Source organism: Leptinotarsa decemlineata, unplaced genomic scaffold (assembly GCF_025532065.1).
Source record: "Leptinotarsa decemlineata unplaced genomic scaffold, Ldec_3_MD MMD2_tig00001064_RagTag_RagTag, whole genome shotgun sequence".
NCBI classification, from domain to species: Eukaryota; Metazoa; Arthropoda; class Insecta; order Coleoptera; family Chrysomelidae; genus Leptinotarsa; species Leptinotarsa decemlineata.
In genome coordinates, this window is record NW_027412558.1 from 5092372 (window position 1) to 5114820 (window position 22449).

Below are 22449 nucleotides of genomic sequence, written 5' to 3' on the forward strand. Positions count from 1 at the left end.
TATGTGATCCACACGATTCAATGAATAGCACACACATACACAGGGGACAGGTAGGCAAAGGCAACTATCATGCAAACACTACACACAAAAAAGTAGAAAAGAGCAAACAACAACAACAGATAGACCAAAATATAAACAGCAGAGGCTGACTTTCAACCAATAGAGGTTAGATATCAATATCGCTGGAAGTCCCAGTAGCAGAATGGGGAGCGTCTGGAAAAGAGCAGGGATGAAAGAATGAGATTGTAGCTTCAAGCTCCTGGCTTGTGGAAAATCTTAGCCAGAGGGCATGGTAGCAAAATAGTCAGAATGAATGACAACTGATTTGACAGATGTAGCTTAAACAAGATGGTCGTTATCAATTGTTAAAGTTTGGAAGTCCTTGATGGAAGTTGCTATACCATACTTCAACATGTTTGCTTACCACAAAGTTTCCTTCGAGAACACCTCTAAATTTGTCCTGTATTGCTCATAACTGAAACTGACAACAATCACTTGTCCCTCAAAATAGGTCGAAGTGTTCACAATTCTGCCAGCTGTTATTTCTACAAATGCCTGCATGTAGCGGAAAACTCCCAAACATGTTTGTTGACCATGACCTACAAGCGTTGCATTTTCCCGTGCAGATCACATATCTGGAAATCTTCCAGAAACTCACTTACAACTGTAATTGTTCACCGAACACCGGAACATAATGTGTTTGTCTTTCACATCACGAAAACAAGAAGCAGAAATAACTTCCAGATCGTATTATTCTTGAGCACCAATAATTCCATTTCCATTAACGATATTGTCTTCCCCGACATTGCATCGTTTCGGGCGGGCTGGAAAAATGGGTTTGTATTTTCTGAAATCCAATTTTACGATGCTCGATTTCGTTCCTTGAGGTTTTGAGAAACGAGATTTAACGTTTTGTTTACACTCACTCATTGGTTTGATGGATTCCAGTTTTGTGGAATGAAAACCAAATGAAATCCGTTACGACAAATGCGTCTCAATATACATTTATTCAGACGCATGTTCCTGAATTCTCTAAGCCATTTTCAGGAAGTATCGCTTATATTTTAGAAAATGTTGATCAGATTTTCATCACTGACCTAGATTATGTCAAGTGCATTCCAGATGATTTGGAATGACGTCATCTGAAAGTCGAAACTCGTCATTTGTAAGTCAAGTAATGTCAAATTAAAATGGTAAAGTTTTAATTGAATTTTATAAATCAAGTCATCCATGAGAAACTAGGTTCCACCTTGAAACAGTGTTCATGACTCATAGATCTCATCTTTTATTCCAAATGAAAAATTTTCATATAATGTAATATTGCTCTCTCTATCTATTTGTGAAATTATGGAAAATATATTTTTTACTGTACGTTGAAGTCAGTTTTCCAACTATTTTCCTGTTGTATATGCAATTGGTGTTTTCTCTGTTGTTAAGAATATCCTCAGCACCTGCTTTAATATCCTTCTCGAAATTCATTTGGATCAAATATTATCTTAATGTCTGTCATCCTTGTCAGGTTCAGAGTTGAGCAATGATCATGGACACTTTGTTTCGATTTTGACACCGAATCTTCATAAAAATCATGTTTCATTCAATGTAATTCCTTTTATATTTCCTATAATTTATTTATCCCTTCAAATATAATATCATCTCTTTTTGACTTTTCTCCATACTTTGGTTCTTCCATCCAGATTATTCCATATTCCATTAATATATTTAGGCTAAGATCACAAATCTACTACACAACTTTACACCAAGAAAGTCAGAATCTCTAACAAGAAACTCCATTCTAAATTATTGCGGTTGTGAATACCATTCCTTCCCAATTAGAAACGGATTCAATAATGGGAGGTGTATGAAAATATGTTCATCCAATTTTCTTTCCTTCTGAAATATGTAAAATCCCTAATAAAATTAAGACATCCCCACAACCAATTAAAATTTCATAATCTTCCATCAAAAATCCACTTTTTACTCTGAAATAATGAACAACTTGAATAACCTATATTCTCTTTATAATCTGCATTTTCTCTTTGTTTTAATATTTCATCTCACGGAAAGAAGATACATGTTTTGCTGCCTCATTAATTCGTCGTGAACGAAGCTAATTACCGAAGCCTGAGAACAAAAAAAACAATTTCAATGTTGCGAGATATTTTTTCCAATAAAAACACCTCAACAGTTACTTTCCTCCAATTCATTTGTTATGCATCAAAGCCTAAGGAGAAGTTGATTGTGTTGAAAACACTTAGAAATGCTCAGGAAGAAAATGAGTTGAAGATTGTTTTTGTTTTCATATGGAGTCAAAAGCAAAATAACCTGAGGGAAATCTAAATAGTTTCTAGAGATCGCTTCAAATAGAATACCAAATTTTGAATTCTCATGAATATTTTGCCAATATTAAGTCAGTTCTTTGGTTATTCAGTTCGCTGATTAACCAAAGATCAAGATCCCATTCAATACACGGAGATTACACAGTGTGTAACAACGAAAACTTTACTGAGCCGTTTTTTAACATAAAAGGTAAGATTTATAAAAAAAGCTCGGACATGTCGATTTCTATTTTTTGTAGTACGCACGAGGGGTGCGTCCGACGACCCTTATTTAGATAGAGAAAGTAGGTCGAGTAGCACCTTGTTTTAGAGGTCTTTCGAATACCTTCACATTTCTGTTAAAATAAAATTTTTGTAACGATTAGTTTTCGAGATAATTTGGAGATTCAAAGGTATTTTTACTCTTTTTAAAATGAATCAAATTGTTTTTAAGGTACAATTTACGTTCAGAACTTTCATAGAAAAAATAATTTTTTGCTTTTTATGACAACCTGCTAATACGTGTCCATTTGATTTCGTAAAAAAGTAAGAATTATTTGTTCATCACGAAGATATTTTTTCGAGAGATGGGATTGGTTACCACCCTTACATTTTAGGTAAATTGAGTGGCACCTCTTTATGAAGGTTGCCTTTTGACGTGGATATTTTATGCTTCTGATAAAAGAGTGAATCATAATAAAAACTTACCTACACAACGAATACAACCTGCTGATTTCCTTGAATGCTGATGACACAGAAAAGTTTAAAAAACTGTTTTAGGGTTAATAAATCCCAATAATTGTTTTTGAAGCACACACAAAAAAAGTAACTCCTAATGAGGGTAACTCACATAGGAAATTCAAAGTAAATGTTCAAAATGTGCGACATTTTGCTCCATGCAACAAAAAAGATTTTGTTCGAAATTTGCTCTTACATTATTCAACATCTCAGGAGTTATAGCTCGGCATTCATCAATAATTCTACGTCGTAGAATTATTGATGAATATCCAAATTGGCTGGCTGTGTAGCATAAACTTTAGACTTCAAATATACCCACAAAAAGTAGTCCAGCGGTGTTAAATCTGGTGCTGGCCATTCAATTGGATCTCTTCTGCCAATCCATTGTCCTTCAAAATAACTATTCAAAAAATTTTGAACCTGCTGGGCATAATGGGGTGGTGCACCGTCTTGTTAAAAAATGGATAAATTCATCTTGACATCTTGTATCCTGTTCAATTATTTCAACTATACCCAACTTGCCTCTTCAAGAAGTTGTAAATGAGAATCACCGGTTAAATTTCCATCAATGAAAAATGGACCTAAAAAAGGATTGCCTAATATTCCGGCCCAGACATTCAACTTTTGGGGATGTTGGGTATGTATTTCTGCGTATTGTCTTGGGTTTTATCCGACCAATTACGGCAATTGTGACGGTTCACGCAACCATTTAAATAAAATGAGCTTTTTTCCGAAAAACAGATGTCATAAAGCAGCTCGGGATTTTGCATTAATCTCTCACACATGCCCTCACAAAACTCCTGTCTTCGGTCAAAATCATCCTCATTGAGTTCATGAACAAGTTTAATTCTTTGCAAGAAAGAATTGAAATTGTAGGTTTATACTACCAAAATAATAATTGTACAAGAGCTGCTGCTAGAATATTTAACGAATTACATGACGGAAGACATATTTAACGAATTACATGACGGAAGACATGCAACTCATAAGTATGTAATTCAACTGATGGAGAAATTTACCACAACAGGGTCTGTTTGCAATAAAGTGCATAAGCGAGAGGGACTCGTAAATAACGAAGCAATCCAAGTGGCAATTTTAGGGCAAGTCAGCTTAGGGGCTCAACAACCCCAATCGTTGTCAACAATAAGTAGAGCGATCGGTGTTTCATCTTCTACAGTTTTCCGAGTTCTACATGAATTCAAGTACCACCCATACAAAGTTAAGTTGGTGCACGAGTTGAATGAAGATGATTTTGATCGTCGTCTAGAGTTTTGCGAATCAATGACGCAATTTATCAATAACAATCCACAGTTGTTAAACAATATTTGCTTTTCTGATGAATGCTCATTTTCATTAAATGGCTTAGTAAATAGGCATAATTGTAGATATTGGGCTGAAAGTGATCCACATATTATGCGTGAATTCCATACCCAACATCCCCAAAAGTTAAACGTTTGGTGTGGTATCCTAGGTGACCACATTGTCGGACCTTTCTTCATCAACGGAAATTTAAATGGTGAATCATATCTTGAGTTGCTCAGGGAAGGGGTTGACCCACGTATTACAACAATAATAGAAAATGATGGTAACCTTTCCGAAAATTTACTGGTATTTCAACAAGACGGAGCTCCCCCACACTATGCTATGCCTGTCCGACAATTTTTAAACGAAACATTCCCCGCTCGTTGGATAGGTAGAAGAGGGCAGATGATGGAGTGGCCACCTAGGTCACCGGATTTAACACCCCTAGACTTCTTTTTCTGGGGGTATTTAAAAACAAAAGTTTATGCTACCCAAGCAGAATCTCTGGATGATTTACGAGAGAGGATAGAAAATGAATGTCGACAATTAAATCCAGCCTTATTAAGCAAAGTCAAAAAGGCATTTCAAAATAGATTATACCATTGTATGGAAGTGAATGGTACTCGTTTTGAACACTTATTGTAACTTCATAATAAATAGCACAGTTAAAAAGATTAAAGAGTTTGAGCTGTTGTACAACCCATTTTAGTACAGGCAAATGAGGTGAAAGTAAAAAATAAGTAAAATTTGTGCTATTAAAAGAAAAATTGTTTATCTCATAAACTAACCATTTTAACCTACAAGTATTATACATTTTTGAAATCAGCTCAAAGAGGAGTATCCAAGTTTTACATAAAAAATATGAGAAGTAATTTAAAAAAAGGGATGATGCTAGGGGTGAGGGGGTGGCTTTTCCAGTGAGTTTAAATAAGCCATAATGCTTGCCCCTTCCAACATAAATTGACGTGTTTTTGGATTTTTCCTAAATACCAGTATTACAAAAGTTATTGAAGGTGGATACTTTTATCTGAAAAGCACTGTATATTGGTGAATGTAATGAATCATTGTTAGTTTATTGTATTAGTTTGAGAATGTTCATATAGGACGAAACTGCAGCAACGTTAGTTACTATTGAAAGTGGTGAAAAACAGAAATTTTCATATCTCTTTTCATTATGATCAACTACCACGTACTTAGTAACGGCTACATCCATCAATTTATTTATTTTTTTCTTCACTTACTACTATTTCTATTCACTCCAACTCCCACGATCCTTTTTTCTGTTTGATAAAAACAAATCAAACGTTGACATACCACCAAAGGTGAATACAAATTGAACTGTTTCTATAAAAAATTGTGACTTCAAATCCAGAACCGCATGCGAACATAGCGGTTGTAACTACCCGCCATTAATCACTGTTGAAAACAGTATTGGTCGGGTCAAAGGGTCAAGAAACGACCACTACGATTATTATCGTCAGGGATGTAATTTATGAATCCCACTTTGAGTGAAGTCGGGTTGGAAAACGACGAATCTGTTTAATGTTTTGCCTTTCAACTAAATGGATTGGAAGCCTCTGTCCGCGCCCTTTAGGATAGGGGTGAGTTTTTTGGATCAAGTCTGAAATTGAATCGATTTATAACGAACTCTTAGGGGATGTTTCAGTGTCTGAGATTTTTCGGGCATTCATTCGTTTTATATCGAGGTTTGTTAAGAGCTTTACATTTCACCCTTTTTGAACTTTGTACAATAGAAAAATATGGGAATCTTCCAGAGGAAGAAAGAAAGCAGATAATTTCATAATGAACTCTATACAAAGATGTGTTGTTTACGCAATAAAGAACTACTTCATAGAACTACACAAAATAAAAAATATCCTCTTTCAGCGGTTGCAGGACATTGGAGTTAAAGGAAGGTCTCTCGAAATTTTCAAAGATTACTTATCTAACAGAATTCAGATAGTAAAAGTCAATGATTCATATAGTAATCCGCTACCTGTCAGCAAGGGCGTACCTCAGGGAACAGTAATAGGCACTATTTTATTTCTGCTCAATCTAAACAATATTTTTAATATCAGCAATTTCAAAGGAAAACTATTATCCTACCCCGACTATACTGCTGTAGTATTAGTGGGACGAACTTGGAATGACACATACGAAAACGCAAACAAAGGAATGAAAACGATTTATAACTGGCTAAGTACTAATCTATTGAGTCTCAACATAGATAAAACTGAATTTATAACTTTCCCTTCGACAATAAAAAACCAACCTGACGAAAACTTCATTATGATTCACAAATATATGTGTAATGAAAACCAAAACTGTAGATGTTCCCGAATATGTAAAACAAATACTATCGGATATTTAGGCGTGTCTGAGCGACCAGTATCTACGCTGGAATGATCACATAGATCGCATAGTGAAAAAACTCCGCAAACTAATTCGGAAATTTTACCAACCCAACTGAAAAGTATCTTGGGTAGAGATATCATACTGATGGTGTACGGTGCCTTAGTGGAGTCGATGATTAGATACTGCATCTTAGTATGGGGTGGTTTATTCAAAACATCACTACATAATCTTGACGTGATACAAAACACACTGATCAAAATCACCTTGAAGTAGGATAGGAGATATTCTACAGAGTTACTCTACGAACAAAGTGGTTTGTTCAAAGTCAGAAAATTATACGTTTCTCAATGTTTATTATGGATTTGCAGTAACCCCAATAACATCATTACATATAAATATAATACGCGAATGACCTCCCACCAAGCAATTATGATACAACGCTGTAGATTGAGTCATAACCATAAATTTGTAACTTATTTTGGCCCGGAATTATACAATAAGCTGCCACTCCATATGAAGAATATTAATATTTACTCTAAATCAAAGAAGGAACTGAAAGTTTTTATCAGAAATCACTATGATCAATTGCAGGATATCTTTGAAAATGTTTGAGCTAAATTACCTGATCTCTCTTTCTTCTTACCTCCCTCTAGCCATCTCCAACTGCGGTTTTAAACCTAGTAAGGGAAAGTAATATACAACCAAACGACCTATTGTAGCTACTGTAGCTATTATAGCTATTGTATTATTTAACACAACCAATATCAGTCTGTAACAGCCACGACACAAGCCTAGCTTAGGTGGCTACATATTGTCTAATACATGACTCTATGATTGGATTATTAATGACGAAATTTGAATTGTTAATTGCAGGGAAATCAAATCATGTAACTGTAACCAACATTTAACCAATGTAACATGTAACCAATCTGGATAACATCACTGTTATCTGGATAACATTACTGTTATCTGGATAACATTACTGTTATCTGGATAACATTACTGTTATCTGGATAACAAGTTGAAAAACTCAGTTCATTCATTAAATTACTTCATGTCACGAATGCGTTTAATCTACTCATGCCAGCTATAGGAATCTTGTTTGAATTGGAAGGGGTATATTTTTTGGAAAAATAAATTTTTGGAAAAGAAAGGTTTATGCTTTTTACTTTTCTATATTTTTATACAAAAAAATGTAGAAATTTTTCAAATCTGTTTTCCCCATCACCCACTTCTGCGAGTTTTTCTATTTCGATTTTGTTGATATTATTAGGTAATATTATAACCATTTTCAAAAACTGACGTAGAATTAATGACTGTCAATTTCACAACACATATACAGTGTGTATGTTTCATGTTTTATTTCTATACTCATTTTATTTTGCCAATATAATCAATTGTAATTTCATTGTCTATTCTTTTTTTCGAAATTATCACAGGTCCACTCCTATGAAGAATTTGTCTCTGACTAATTCAAACATACAAATTCGTGAGATTCCCAAGAGGAATTGGAACATGGATAACAGTGCGTAACAGTGCGTGACATTCATTCACTTATTTATTCAAACCCAGCCATAGGAACCTTGCTTGAATTGAAAGAGGTATAATTTTTGAAGAAATTAATTTATTGGAAAGGAAGTTTTTTAATTTCACTTCTTCATCTTTGAAAAAAAAATGTGTTAATCTTCCAAATCTGTTCTTCTCAAAACTTACCTCTGCGAGTTTTTCTATTCCGATTTTTTTGATATCAGTTATCTGATAATCATGTAAATTTTATGACTGACAATTTCACAACACATATAAAGTTCATGTTCCAAGTTTTATTTCGATACTCATTTCATCTTGCTGTAATTTAATTGCCTATTTTTTTATTTTCGAAATCATCACAGATCCTTCTCACTTCTTTAAAGAAATTGTTTCTGACTAATTCAAAAATAGAAATTCGTAAGATTCCCAAGAAAAATTGGGACATCGATAACAGTACGTAACGACAATCATTCACTTATTTATTTAATCCCAGCCATAGGAACCTTGTTTGAATTGAAGGTGATATATTTTTTTGGAAAGAAAATTTTTTGCTTTCTACTTATCCATCTTCATACAAAAAAAATGGAAATCTTTCAAATATGGTTTTTCCAAAACTTACCTCTGCGAGTTTTACTATTTCGATTTTGTTGATATCAATTATCTGATAACCATTTCCAAAAACTGACGTAGATTCTACGACTGGAAGTTCACAACATCGAGTTTATATTCCATGTTTTATTTCTATACACATTTTATCTTGCCAACTGTAATTTCATTGCCTATTCTTTTTTCCTCGAAATTATCAGAGGTCTATCTCAGTCCTATGAAGAAACTGTTTCAGGCTCATTAAAAAAATTGAAATTCGTAAGATTTCCAAGAGAAACTGGAACATCAATAACAGAAATGACATTCATTCACTTATTCATTCAATCCCAGCTATAGGAACCTTGTTTGAATTGAAGGTGATAAATTTTTTTGGTGAATTAATTTTTGGGGAACGAAGTTTTTTGCTTTATACTTCTCCATCTTTATACAAAAAAAATCCTCAAAATCTGTTTTTCCCAAAACCTACCTCTGCGAGTTTTTCCTTTTCAATTTCATTGATATCTTATAACCATTTTAGAAAACTGAAGTAGATTTTATAACTGGCAATTTCACAACATATATAGAGTTTATGTTTCATGTTTCATTTCTATACTCATTTCATCTGGCCAATATAATTTACTGTAATTTCATCGTCTTTCTCACTCCTTCAAAAATATGTTTCCGACTAATTCAAAAACAGAAATTCATTAGATTTTCAAATGAAATTGGAAGTGTGGATGAAACATTTTAGAATCGAGACCCTGGGGAAAAACCTGTTTTCTCTAGGAGAAAATGTTATTTTATCGAATGTAAATGAATTGAAAATAAAATTCAAAGCTGGAAACAGCTCAAATTACCAAACATTACCTAATGCTGAACATTTGTTACAGGACACGGTGAACAAAATAACCCGAAGCACAGGAAAATCAAATTCGGAAATGATGCCATGGATTTTGTTCAGGGATTCGGATTTTCTTCTAGTCGTGATGTAGAATATCACCATTTGGAAAAGGAAGTATTCTTTGCAGAACGGTGTCAATGGAATATATCATTGGAGTGCTAGTAAACATTTGGACTGATATGAAGAAAAAACTTTGTTTTCATTGTCTACTCTTGGAATCAATTATGTTCAGTGGAACATCATCTGAAGATTTTGCTTCATGTCTGTATCTGTATCTATAGAGTAGGGAGGGTAAGTGCATACCCACATTATTTAGGCCACATGTGACCCATAAAACATCCTCCCGAGGAGTTGTCCTCCTAGGTCATCGTCCATCCTGTCCTTTCCAGGAAGATGGACAGGTCACTAGGAGACATCTCCTTTATATTGGCAGGGGTAGGCCAAGACTCGCCGAACACACACTCTCTTTGGCAACCTTAAGGTGTCTCACGGTGGCCTCCGCGAAGGTTTTGGAAGATGCAGCGATAATACTGCCGTTGCGCGGCTTCTTCAACCTTCTTGGGGTTCCCTCCGTGGAGGTGCACAAGTGAGGGAACTTTCCTGCAGGAACAGCCGGTTCCTTACCTTTATTCAAGGCGGAGCTCTTGGGATCCGCCGCAAAAAATGCTCTTGCTGTTGGAGGTCGAGTGGGGAAGGCCTTAGCGCCGCAAGTGCGCTTACATCACGAGGTGATCTGCTATGTCCAGCTTCATTCCAAACGGTAGATTAGGGTGGACCGCCTTAGATTGAGGTGAGCACTTCTGTCCAGCCTAGAGATTGCTTTTGGTTTTGTCATTTCTGTTTTTGTGTTTCTTTCTTTCATGTGTGTTTCCACAAGTGGCAAGGACGAAGTTGGTCACCTCTGGCAGAGCCCCGTATTACCAAAGGTAGGCTGATTACGAGGAGGTTTTGCCCAGTTCCCCAAGGGGCTTCAAAGACAGGGCCTCCAGTCCCCTGGCCGTTCCCCTATTCACCAACGGGGGACACGACCGATAGGTAGCCCAACCCACGGGTTGGGCTTCATGGAATCAAATGTGAGAATGGTTTGGATGGTTCTGGATTCTTCACAACTGTTCCGCGTTCATCACCTCTACCGATTACCAGCACTATTGACTTTAGAGTTTCCTCTATCTCTCTCTCTAATGAAGGGTTTTATTTCATAAAAGCTAATGTTTAGCATTCGCTAATAGTCCACTGTTTTCCATGAAAATAACATCATTTTTTGCAGTGAGTTTTATTGAGTTTCCGAATATATTTTCTTCGTGGAACTGAGTGTCATGAACAGGTTCAGATTTCAATATATTTGGTTTCACATGCTTATTCCAATTATAAGTACCTTTTAGATACAGCTTTGTATCAATACCTGAAAATTCTAGTCTTGCAAAATAAATTTTTTTTTCACAGAATTATCAAAGTCTTTTTCAAATGTTTCGATTTTGTGAGCTATTGAATGAAAATCTCAGAGTATCGGCCAGTTCCGTCACAATTCCAAAAAATATATTGTTGAAAAGCCATGAAGTGAGACGTGGAGTATTATTTAGGAAAGTAGTTACAGGAGAACAACAGGAAACTCAATCCCAATTCATTTTAGTATAGTTAGCATTGTAAAGCTAACATTGAGTGGCCTCTGTGCTCACGAGATTTACGTTCTCTCGATTTCTTCTTAGAGGTACATAAAAAACGAAATTAGAACACAAACTCAGCATCTTCAGAAGAATCTCATTGTTTGCGAATGCCATCGAAACAATCATTAGATATCAGGAATTTGCGAAAATGCTCCGAACAGAAACTCGGGAATTTCCTCTTTTGATGGAACTCAAAACTTCAAGAAGTGTGTTATATCTCATCAGAAATGACCTAATGAATTTGAAAACGCTTCATATATCCGTGTTAGGAACCACACGTTGAAAGGTAAGACCTCGTTAGTCCTTGGCTCGTATAAGTTTCGACTTCTGAGGGTTGTTGTTCGTTGGGGTGCGACAGCTGGTTAACGGAAAACAGATTGTAAACAGATATGGTTACTACTCCAGATGGAATTGTTGTTTTTGTTACATGAATTGCGTCAAGTTATGAAAATCCAAAACTTGAAATAGTTGATTCTGAGAAATCATTGAAGGCAAAGTTTTCTTTTTCTACCTTGATTGAAAATGGAAATCATTTAGCAGGATGCTCAAATGTTTTTAACAAATGATTCGTTTCAGAATTGTGTCGGTTTATGATTAAGTTGAAGAAGATTCACCTACTTGAATGAAAATGTTACAAACTATGTTCAAATCTTGCGGAATATGAGTGATTGAATCTTCATGGCCATGTGACAATGTCATGTATATTTACTTCACATTGTATATTCCATCACTAGATTCACTGAAATTATTGTTTATTCAGCAGAGTTTTTTGAAATTGAATGGCCATTCTCTGTGAAATGCTCTAACTAATCATCTTTAGAATTGGGCTCGCACTCAATACATCGACTGGAAATTATTCTTTGCCATACATTGAAAACACAACAAAGTTGGGTATTTTTCATCTTGAGAATGACCATTTGAGGTGAATTTTCTATAGAGCCCAACTGAATAATTCAGAATGTATGCGACATTGTTATTCGTTTGTACAAAATATATGTTTGGAGTCATTAAAGCAAATAACCAAATATAGACAATCGATTACTCAATAGACATTAAGTATTCAATAAGCTTGTTATCTGTTCCTCTTCTAGTCAATTTTTATGCTTTTTTATACAATTTCAATTGCTTCAAGACATTGAAAACTTCGAAGGCTGTCGATATAGTTATAAGTTAGAATATTAAATGGAGTGTGTTGGAATTCCACAAAATGGCGTCACAAATATCAATCTGTTCGAAGTATTTCTTCCGTCCATCAAAGCTTCTGAAATTTCATCAAAAATCATCAACATGAGAGGTCTAGTAGTCTTAGGTTCTCAATTTCACCAATATTTCACAAGATCATTGTGAAATGATATTCATAATATGCATGACGTTCTAGTTCACTGAAGGAAACTCATTATACAGGGTGAGAAAGTACATTATCTCGGCTATAATGAGAAGTATGATCAAAAGGTTTCTGATAGAAGTTATATGGTTTACTTCATTACTTGTTTCAAAAATTTACGAAAATTTAGCGGTTTTGTCAAGTTATTGCTGGAAGTAAGAAAATCTTCTAAAAAACAAACCACCTAAAATGCCACCAGAAAAAAATTTTTGATAAAATTTGAGCAGAATTATTTGGAGCATGCAACATCAAGAGTAAGTTGAAATGTTGGTTAGGACTGAAAGTTGCATTTATCAAATGGAAAATTTCATACAAAGCTATTAACTTGACAATCTTTGATTATCGAAAACTTGGATTGATTTAAATGTAACTCCCAGTATGTTATGTCATCATTTTTATAACTATTTCATCCCTATGAATTTGGATAAGATAAAATAGACTCTGAAAGTGACACACTGAGGCCGGAGAACAACCCCTTGATGTTCGCAGGGACTGTCTTTCCTTAAGTTATGCCGCAAGAGTAGCCGCTTCCAAAAACCATCCTTCCTATCGATATACATTCTCAGATCATTTCCAACATATCTTTGAACAAAAACAAAATTACCCCTTACCTTTTTATGTGAAAATTTGCCTAAGTTTCTGATAACCATATAGACTTTCCAAATATTCTTCCTCTTGACTTGAAAATTCCCCCTCCATGGACATTACCAATTACTTCCTGTAATACCTATCTCCTCAACTTTCCCAAATACGATACCCCTTCAAATTTCATAAAGAAATCCTTCGCCGAACTGGTCTCCAAATATCAGCACTTCAAGCATATATACAGGCTGATTCACGGTGGATGGCACATTAGACGTTTCTGGTGAACCAGACAACGGATCACTTTGAAAATTTAATGGAGGGCATATTCGAACATTCTCTAGCCAACTAAAATATTTTCGACAATGCGGTGTTGCCGCTTCTATTAGAAAGCAGTAGCAACTTTGATTTTTCAAATGGAACACTCTGTATATAATATTATTTTTGGATTCTCCAACAATTGCCCGACAACTTTTTTGATATTTCCCTATACCTATCTGTTACCGTTTTCGAAATAAAAATTAATTTCAATTTTTTTCTTCGAAAATCATGACTTCTAAAAATGCCGATATCTTTCAGTTAAGAAGTACTATGATATCGAAATTTGGTTTGGAGTTAGGTGATACTTGGACACTTCCCACACGTCAGCCTAATCTCCGTTACTTCAATACAAGGTGGTAAAAAAATACAGTTTTTTCGTTTGCTTGAGAAAGTTGCTGAAATTTGATTATTTTAAATGGAACACCCTGTATATTATTAGAAATTCGGAAAGCTGCTGAAATTTGCTTTCTTTCTATGTATATCATACCTATACCTAACTAGTCAAGTTTCGGACTTATGAACATTTATTTGTGAAAATGTCCCTTCAGAATGGTATTTCCATTCGGTATTTGGTAAGCAGGCCATGATTACTATTTGACAGTAGCGTTGTGACATTCTCCTAATAATATCGACATTTTCGTCACTTCAGAAGTTGCAAATACCTTCAAAACGATGGAACAAAACTATTCAAACGTAGTTCTTATGAATTTGTTTATTATTTTTGGACAGTGTGACAAAATTATCAGCAGAACATGTAGAAAGTTCAATGGAATGTATCCGAATCTACCGCCAATGAACCTCAAGAAATTTATACGAATTCAGAACAATTTCAATATGTTTGGATAAACTTTAAAAAAGCACCAAGAAACTTGAAATTGGAAATATTGATATGAATAATTATAAAAAAGTAAAACAATCATGTGGAATACTTCAAAATATGTTCTAATCGCTGGCCGTTCACTTCCAAGCACTTTAAAATGCGGGTGTTGACTGCTTTCGTGGTGGCAGATCTGATTTCATTGGGATCCAAATCTTCAAATGTCTGGGCAATCCTTTCTAACAATTCATCTCTCGAACGCACGGGTATTTTGTTAACTTTTTCTTTAAACATTCCCCACAAATAAAAATCTAATGGATTAAGATCGGGTGATCTCGCTGGCCAATTCCATGGTCCCAAGCGCCTCATCCACCGATCGTCAAATAGTCTATCCAGTTCTGCGCTCACTTCTCTTGTGCAATGTGCACTAGCTCCGTCTAGTTGGTTCCAACAGTTTCGATAATCTTCGAGTGGCAGATTATCCACGAAACGGTCTACAGTATTCTCCAAAATATTCAGGTAGCTTCTGGATGTTAATGACTCCTCGTATATCACGTACCTCAATTTGTTGTCCATCAACATGCAGAAGACATTAAAACTAAATTTTTCTTGAAATCCGGCTTCTTTTGTGACGTGAGGATTTTCACTGGACCAATAATGACGATTTTTTCTATTGAAAATCCCTTCTCTCGAAAATTTCGATTCATCAGTCCAAATAATTTTATTTAAAAAAAGTGGATTTTCTTGAATGCGTGTCAACAACATTTCACAAAATTCTACTCTCTGTTGAGGATCTTGAGGCTTCATTGCTTGAATTTTGGTGAATTTATAATCATACATTTTATGTCTTCGCAAGATTCTTTGAACCGATGAATATTTTATACCCAAATCTTCTTCAGCACTTCTTATCGATGACTCGGGAAATGCGTGAAAATATGCTAAGACATTAATTTGGTTGTCTTCGAAAGTTACGGGTCGAGGCAAGTTTCTTGGTGCTTTTAAAGTTGATCCAAATGCATTGAAATTGTTCTGAATTCGTATAAATTTCTTGAGGTTCATTGGCGGTAGATTCGGATACATTTCATTGAACTTTCTACATGTTCTGCTGATAATTTTGTCACACTGTCCAAAAATAATAAACAAATTCATAAGAACTTCGTTTGAATAGTTTTGTTCCATCGTTTCGAAGGTATTTGCAAATTCTGAAGTGACGAAAATATCGATATTATTAGGAGAATGTCACAACGCTACTGTCAAATAGTAATCATGGCCTGCTTACCAAATACCGAATGGAAATACCATTCTGAAGGGACATTTTCACAAATAAATGTTCATAAGTCCGAAACTTGACTAGTTAGGTATAGGTATGATATACATAGAAAGAAAGCAAATTTCAGCAGCTTTCCGAATTTTCAATAATATACAGGGTGTTCTATTTAAAATAATCAAATTTCAGCAACTTTTTCAAGCAAACGAAAAAACTGTATTTTTTTACCACCCTGTATTGAAGTAACGGAGATTAGGCTGACGTGTGGGAAGTGTCCAAGTATCACCTAACTCCAAACCAAATTTTGATATCATAGTACTTCTTAACTAAAAGATATCGGCATTTTTAGAAGTCATGATTTTCGAAGAAAAAAAATGAAATTAATTTTTATTTCGAAAACGGTAACAGATAGGTATAGGGAAATATCAAGAAAAGTTGTCGGGCAATTGTTGGAGATTCCAAAAATAATATTATATATAGAGTGTTCCATTTGAAAAATCAAAGTTGCTACTGCTTTCTAATAGAAGCGGCAACACCGCATTGTCGAAAATATTTTAGTTGGCTAGAGAATGTCCGAATATGCCCTCCATTGAATTTTCAAAGTGATCCGTTGTCTGGTTCACCAGAAACGTCTAATGTGCCATCCACCGTGAATCAACCTGTATACCGATTCTTCCAAAACAGTTGAAGGAGTAGGAGCCGCTGTGATAACAGATACCACCACTTACACTTATCGACTGCCATCTTTCTCTAGTATCTACTCAGGAGAAGTATTTGCTATACTCAGCACACTATAATACTGTCGTAGATCCGTTGGTGATCATGTCATTTTCACTGATTCTCTCAGTGCTATCTTGGGCATTCAACAACTCTACCCGAAAAATGCTCTCCTTCTTCTCATTAAGACTGAACTGGAAAAGTTATTACAGGATGGTAAACACATTGAGATAGTTTGGATTCCTTCTCATATGGGAATAACGGGTAATGAAAGGGCCGATTCAGAAGCTCGAGAAGCCATTTCAAACCCCAACTGTCGAGACATCCAACGAGTGCCCTATCAAAACGTTTATCTCCAAATCGAAGAGCTCATATGCGACAGATGGAGGCAAAGGCGGCAATCCCTATATAATAATAAACTCAGAACCAATAATCCGAATCTAGTCACTCAAAATTACCGAGCTCTCACCCGCAGAGAGCAAGTTTTACTTACACGCCTGAGAATTGGACATACGAAATTTACCCATCTACATCTCCTAAAGCATGACGAGCCTCGCATTTGTGATACCTGCAGTGTGACGATGAGCGTTGAACATTTCATCTGTGATTGCCCAGCTTTCAATGAAGAAAGACAATTTTTCGGATTACCAAGCGACCTCACCAATGCATTGGATGTTACGAACTCTACTTCCCTTTATAGTTTTATGGAAAATGTTGGCATCTCTAACAAAATTTAATGTACCTACCTAATAACCCTAGTGGTTGATGCAGTGTTTTTCCTATTAAATAAAAAAAAAGTGACACTTTTTGGGAAATTCACAATTCAATTCTGTCAAAAATCATCTTTCTAGGATTGTCCAGCTGAGATTTCAACAGTCAGTTACTATTACTGAAATTTAATAATGTCAAACTTGAGAATTTTATTCGAAATAAAATAAATTGCAAATGTAAAAAAATCTGTCAATTTTAGGTCTAAGTCATATCAACAAACATTATAGGTAGTAGTTCTTCAAAATGGTAGAATAACATACTGGGTGTTTCATTTGAAAAAACAAGTTTTTGATATTTAACGTTTGTCAAGTTAATGCCTCTGTAAAAAATTTCCTATTTAAGTATTGGAATTGCATTGGTATTTTTGCTTAAATTCTATTCATAAGTTCTCATGTTGACATTCACGGTGATCTGTTTTCCCTATGATTTTTTTTTTCAGCAATAACTTGACAACACCGTTTTGAAAAAAGAAAATACCTCCTAATGTAAAACATTTTGTCCCGTTCAAGGATGAAAAGATGAATAGGGGGTATATTTGAAAAAAAAATGATTTGTATTGCCTCGTTTCAAAGGAGTACTCAGTATATTTCAGAATATTTTATAAATAAGCAATAAAGTAAAGCATATTACTTTCATCTGAAATATTTTATCATGCTCCTCATTATGTATGTCCACTGACTATGTGTGAAAAGTTTCCTTTCCTCATACGAGGAATTGGCAAATTTCGGATGTACAGTTGGTTACCTCGCTCACAGGCAGATGGGGCTATGACAAACCTGTTGTTTGTTGCCCGTTTCAGCCTATTTCGAGGAATGATACACTGAAGGAATTCGATTTTCAATTATCGGAAATCATCGACTTTATGTTGCTGGTCGACACTACCTTGCACTGACGAGTGGCCAAACAGCCCGAAACCGGTCTGTAAGTGTGTTCCAATAATTGAAAATCCATTGCGGCAGTTGTATCACCAACAGTATATGCAGGAATAACTTCAATGGAGAATCATGCACTGACACCTGTAAGATATAATCCAACGCCCTTCGTGGTATTAGCCAGGGGAGTAGTTGTTTTCTGAAGGGTGTCAGTCCATTAAACTACAGTATAAGGAGTTGAGACTGGCCTGAACGAATTGTTCCTTCAGATGATCTCCTCATTATAGGTGAGATACTGTACTTCCTCACACTAATGGGATTGCTTGTATATAAAAATTCTTTTGTAATGTGTACCTGCAAAAAATAATAATATCAGTGAAGAACATAGGGGCAGAGAATGGGTAGTTTACCTTGTTGTGGCACTGGTATGAAAATTATGGAAACAGCTAATTGAATAAAGTATTCTTTCTGGTAGATGAAAGAATTGTTTCGACTAACTTCAAAGAAAATCTGGAGTTTTCACATTTGTTCATAGATAATTCATATTTTTATAGTGTTGTTGGTTGAATTTGCATGTTTGTGAAGTCTACCATCAATGAATTCATGTACCTCATAAATCATTGTAATAGTCTCCATGAACTTCTGAAGATAACTATAGAAATAATTACAAACTGTAGATATTTTCATTAAGGTAAAAGTACAGATAATTCCAACACACTCATCAGTAACTTAGATCAGGCTTAGTGGTATAGATTTTTAGTAAAATTATATGTTCCTCACTTGTCAACAATAGAGTGTAAAAAGTAGTTTTAGAAATAGTGGAACATGGAATTTTTCATGAATATATAATTGTTACCTTCACATTATTACTTTTCAGTTAGAATATCTAACCACCGTCATTTGATTGATGGCTGTTAGATTTTCGTATATGAGTTACCGAAGTATTGACTCATCGTTAGTATATCTACCTACAAACTAGTTAAAACTAGCCAAAGTCTTGCCACTATAGCCTGCACATGGATCTTTCGTAGGTGAAACTACTCTTACTGTACATAACATTTTTCAGGCTTAGGCTAGAGACTAGTGATAGGTTAAAAAAAATCAGCGTGAATATTTCTACATAGAAAATTTTGAGATTGTTTTCAATTCATTTTGTTTATTTATCAAATGTGCGTATGGGTTTTGAGAATATCATGAGAGGGAGTTGGTGAACTGGATGTCAAACAGGGTAGGTTATTTCTATGAACATTTCAAGTCAAATCTATTTTTTGTTGATAGCTATTGAAACTATCTAGAATGGTGTATAGAATTTATAATATCATATTCAAGAAGTAAAGATACTATAGAAACATTTGTTTTGTGTTTGAGTTCTTCTCCAATTTTCCTTAACTTTTTCCATAGATACATTTGTTGATCCTCACTACTCGAGAAGCGTGGTTCTGAATAGGTATATTTTTGAATCTGTTTCGACCAGTTCCCCGAGGGTTTTTAATCATAACCGCATATCATTCAGCTGTTGGCACGATTCCTTACACCTTAGCTTGGGTAGGCTGGACCACAGTGGCATGTTTTGCAAAGGCTTTTGGGGAGTTTTAGTTCCTCTTACCCTACTTATTTCTGAAACTGACCAAGAGTCCTGCGCCCCACCCGTAAGGCCACATAGGCTTCCCGGACAGGGCCTCCAGTTCCCCTATCCGCCACCTGATGACGTGCCCAATAGGTAGCCCCACCCACGGGAATGGTGCGTCTACTATGACTTTCAGATCATCATTCCTTTGGCAGGTAACAGGTAGCATAGATGTATGAAAAACCTGACAATTGTCATCGTATATGGCATGGTATAATTCCTTTGGGATACTATTAGAAGGCGTGTTAGGCATTGCCGGATACCTAGGGTGGATTCTTGTACCACATCCTTTCCAGTCAGCGACTCTCTTTTTAACACTCTCTAATCATCCATCCATTAGATCACTATATCAATGACTGATGATATCCGTTTGTATGAGATGCTTATGAACAACTAATATTAGGAATTGGAACACATTGTCAATATATAATTTCTGGATATCTACAAATCCCCGTTTCTGACAAATCAGCCTCACATCCTTTTGTTGAAAGGACTTGATAGGATACTGAAGAGGCACATCAGGAACGTGGCTTCATCTGTAGCTCCCTGAATCTAGTATGCATATTAAACCAGCAAATCGACAAATTCAGCATCAAACATCTTTGTAGGAAAAATTTTCGAATCCCTCGACAACAAGGAGATTGCGGTGCCTGAATCTATAGGATCAGCCCTGGCTGGAAAAGGCATAGAATCGACCATAATTGGCTGGATCTATGCCATGCTAGTAAACAGAACTGCAACTACGACTCTTCAAGACGAGGCAATTAGGTTCAGGGTCAACCCTGTCCTCAAGATGAGATACTATCTTTTGTCGCTACTGATGGATAGTCTGTTTGATTAGCTCGATAGAAAAGTAGCAGATCTGCAAAATCATGCAAATAAACGGGAAGGGTATCCTGTTATATCCGCCATTCCGCCATTCACAGTTACTGCCAGAGGAAGCAGATGTCTGTCAACCTCAGCAAAACTGTGATGAGAAGGGGAAAATTGGACAATTCAGCACCACTTTTCCTCAATGATGAATTCATTCTATTTGGAACGGAGGTGAAAAATCCTGGCATTGTCCTTTATAAAAAATTTCACCTGGAACATCCACATGGAAAAAGTTTCACACATATCCAGACTGTCCCTATGAACATATCGCAAACAAATCCATTGGATTCATGTGTTGATTATCTCAGTCCCATGACTCATAGATCAATTGCTTGGTATAGAAAACGGCTCAGGTGAGCCTCTCTGGCTTACAGCGACGGTTTGTCTGGCCATCTGAGATGCCATCAGTACCATACTGTCGGCGGCCATAGAGATCCCTCTGGATGTACCTTCTCTCCACGTTTTCATGAAGAGAGAGGCTAGATGCACAAATCAATCTAATGCAGAGTACCAGAGACTGCTGGTTGACACTGAAAGTCACAGCATTCTGGGAATGACTGCTAACATTATGCGTCCAACAGTCAACTGAGAACTGTCTCGTGCAGTTCTTTTCCCGAGCAGCGAGGGCTGGATTCACATGGAGAAAAAATATCAGGAGCAGATAGGTATTGGTTTACAGATGGATCAAAAATATGTTTAGGTTGTGGTACAGGTGTCTTCAGTTGCAGACCCATGACAGAGATATCAACCTGCCTTGGGCCAATGCGACTATATTTCCACCGGAAATGTGAGCTATCGAATTGTGTGCAGAGAGATTGGTAGAATCCAACATCATACACAAGTCAAAAAAATATTCACAGACAGTCAAGCGGCGTTGGAAGCTCTTGGATCCTACCAAACAACGTCTAAATTGGTGTCAAATTGCCGATAACGACTCTTCTCAATAGGAAGACTCAACAAATTGTGTCTAGTCTGGATTTTTGGCCATACTAGCCTGGAAGGCAATGAGGCGGCTGACTCCCTTGCAAAGAAGGGTGCTACAAGCAGCTTCATCGAACCAGAACCTGTCATTGGCATCGCTTTAGGCTCTGCCAGACAAACATTGAACACCAGGATGGAAAGAAGATATAAGGACTTCTAACAAAATATTCCAGGATTGGCTCACTTCAAGGCATTCATAGACAAGGGGGTTGCGATGGACGGTCGAATAGACTGTCCATCGCACTTGACCTAACCCTTGACCCAACTCAGCATACAGAACGGTGTACAACGGTAGTTACATTACTCAAATAATCAATGAGGTAATTAATTAAGGAACTTGGTGATTAATGGTCATTCGATTATCATTCGATAGTTACAGAACAGTGAACAACAGTAGTTACAGAGCTTAATTAATCAATAATGGTAATTGGGTTCCATTCTGCAGCTAAATAACAGTGTACGAAAGTAGTTACAGATCTGGATTAATTTTTAATGGTTATTGATTACCATTCTATAGTTACGGAATAGTGCCACCATAGTAACAGGGCTCGATAAATCAATAATAGTAATTAATCACCATTGGATAGTTTCAGAGCTTAATTAACCAATTCTTTGATTACTTTTCTATGAAATGCATCGCAAAATAGTTCAATGTACCGTTCGACTGAAGAAGCCACTGTGTAGGGAAACGTATCCTTAGTTAAGTTATTAGTATGAAAAATGTTCAATCATCATGGATATTGTGCAGAATGTTAATCAAGTAATTGGTTATTAAATCAACAGAGTAAAACATTTCAGAAGGGGGACGAAGCTCATTCTTGTTATCATAAGAAACTCGCTTCTATCACAC

The 22449-nt window shown here is 35.9% G+C and overlaps 1 protein-coding gene across 2 annotated transcripts in view; it reads left to right on the forward strand.

The window, feature by feature from the left end:
* The window catches only part of 5-HT7 (5-hydroxytryptamine receptor 7), a 290467-nt gene extending 276602 nt beyond the window's left edge, over positions 1-13865 (forward strand). For both annotated transcript variants that reach the window (XM_074175555.1, XM_023174542.2), the window contains one exon: positions 9713-13865. The gene's annotated coding sequence lies outside the window, so the exon portion shown is untranslated. The remainder of the gene's footprint in view (positions 1-9712) is intronic.
* Positions 13866-22449: the final 8584 nt, after the last annotated feature.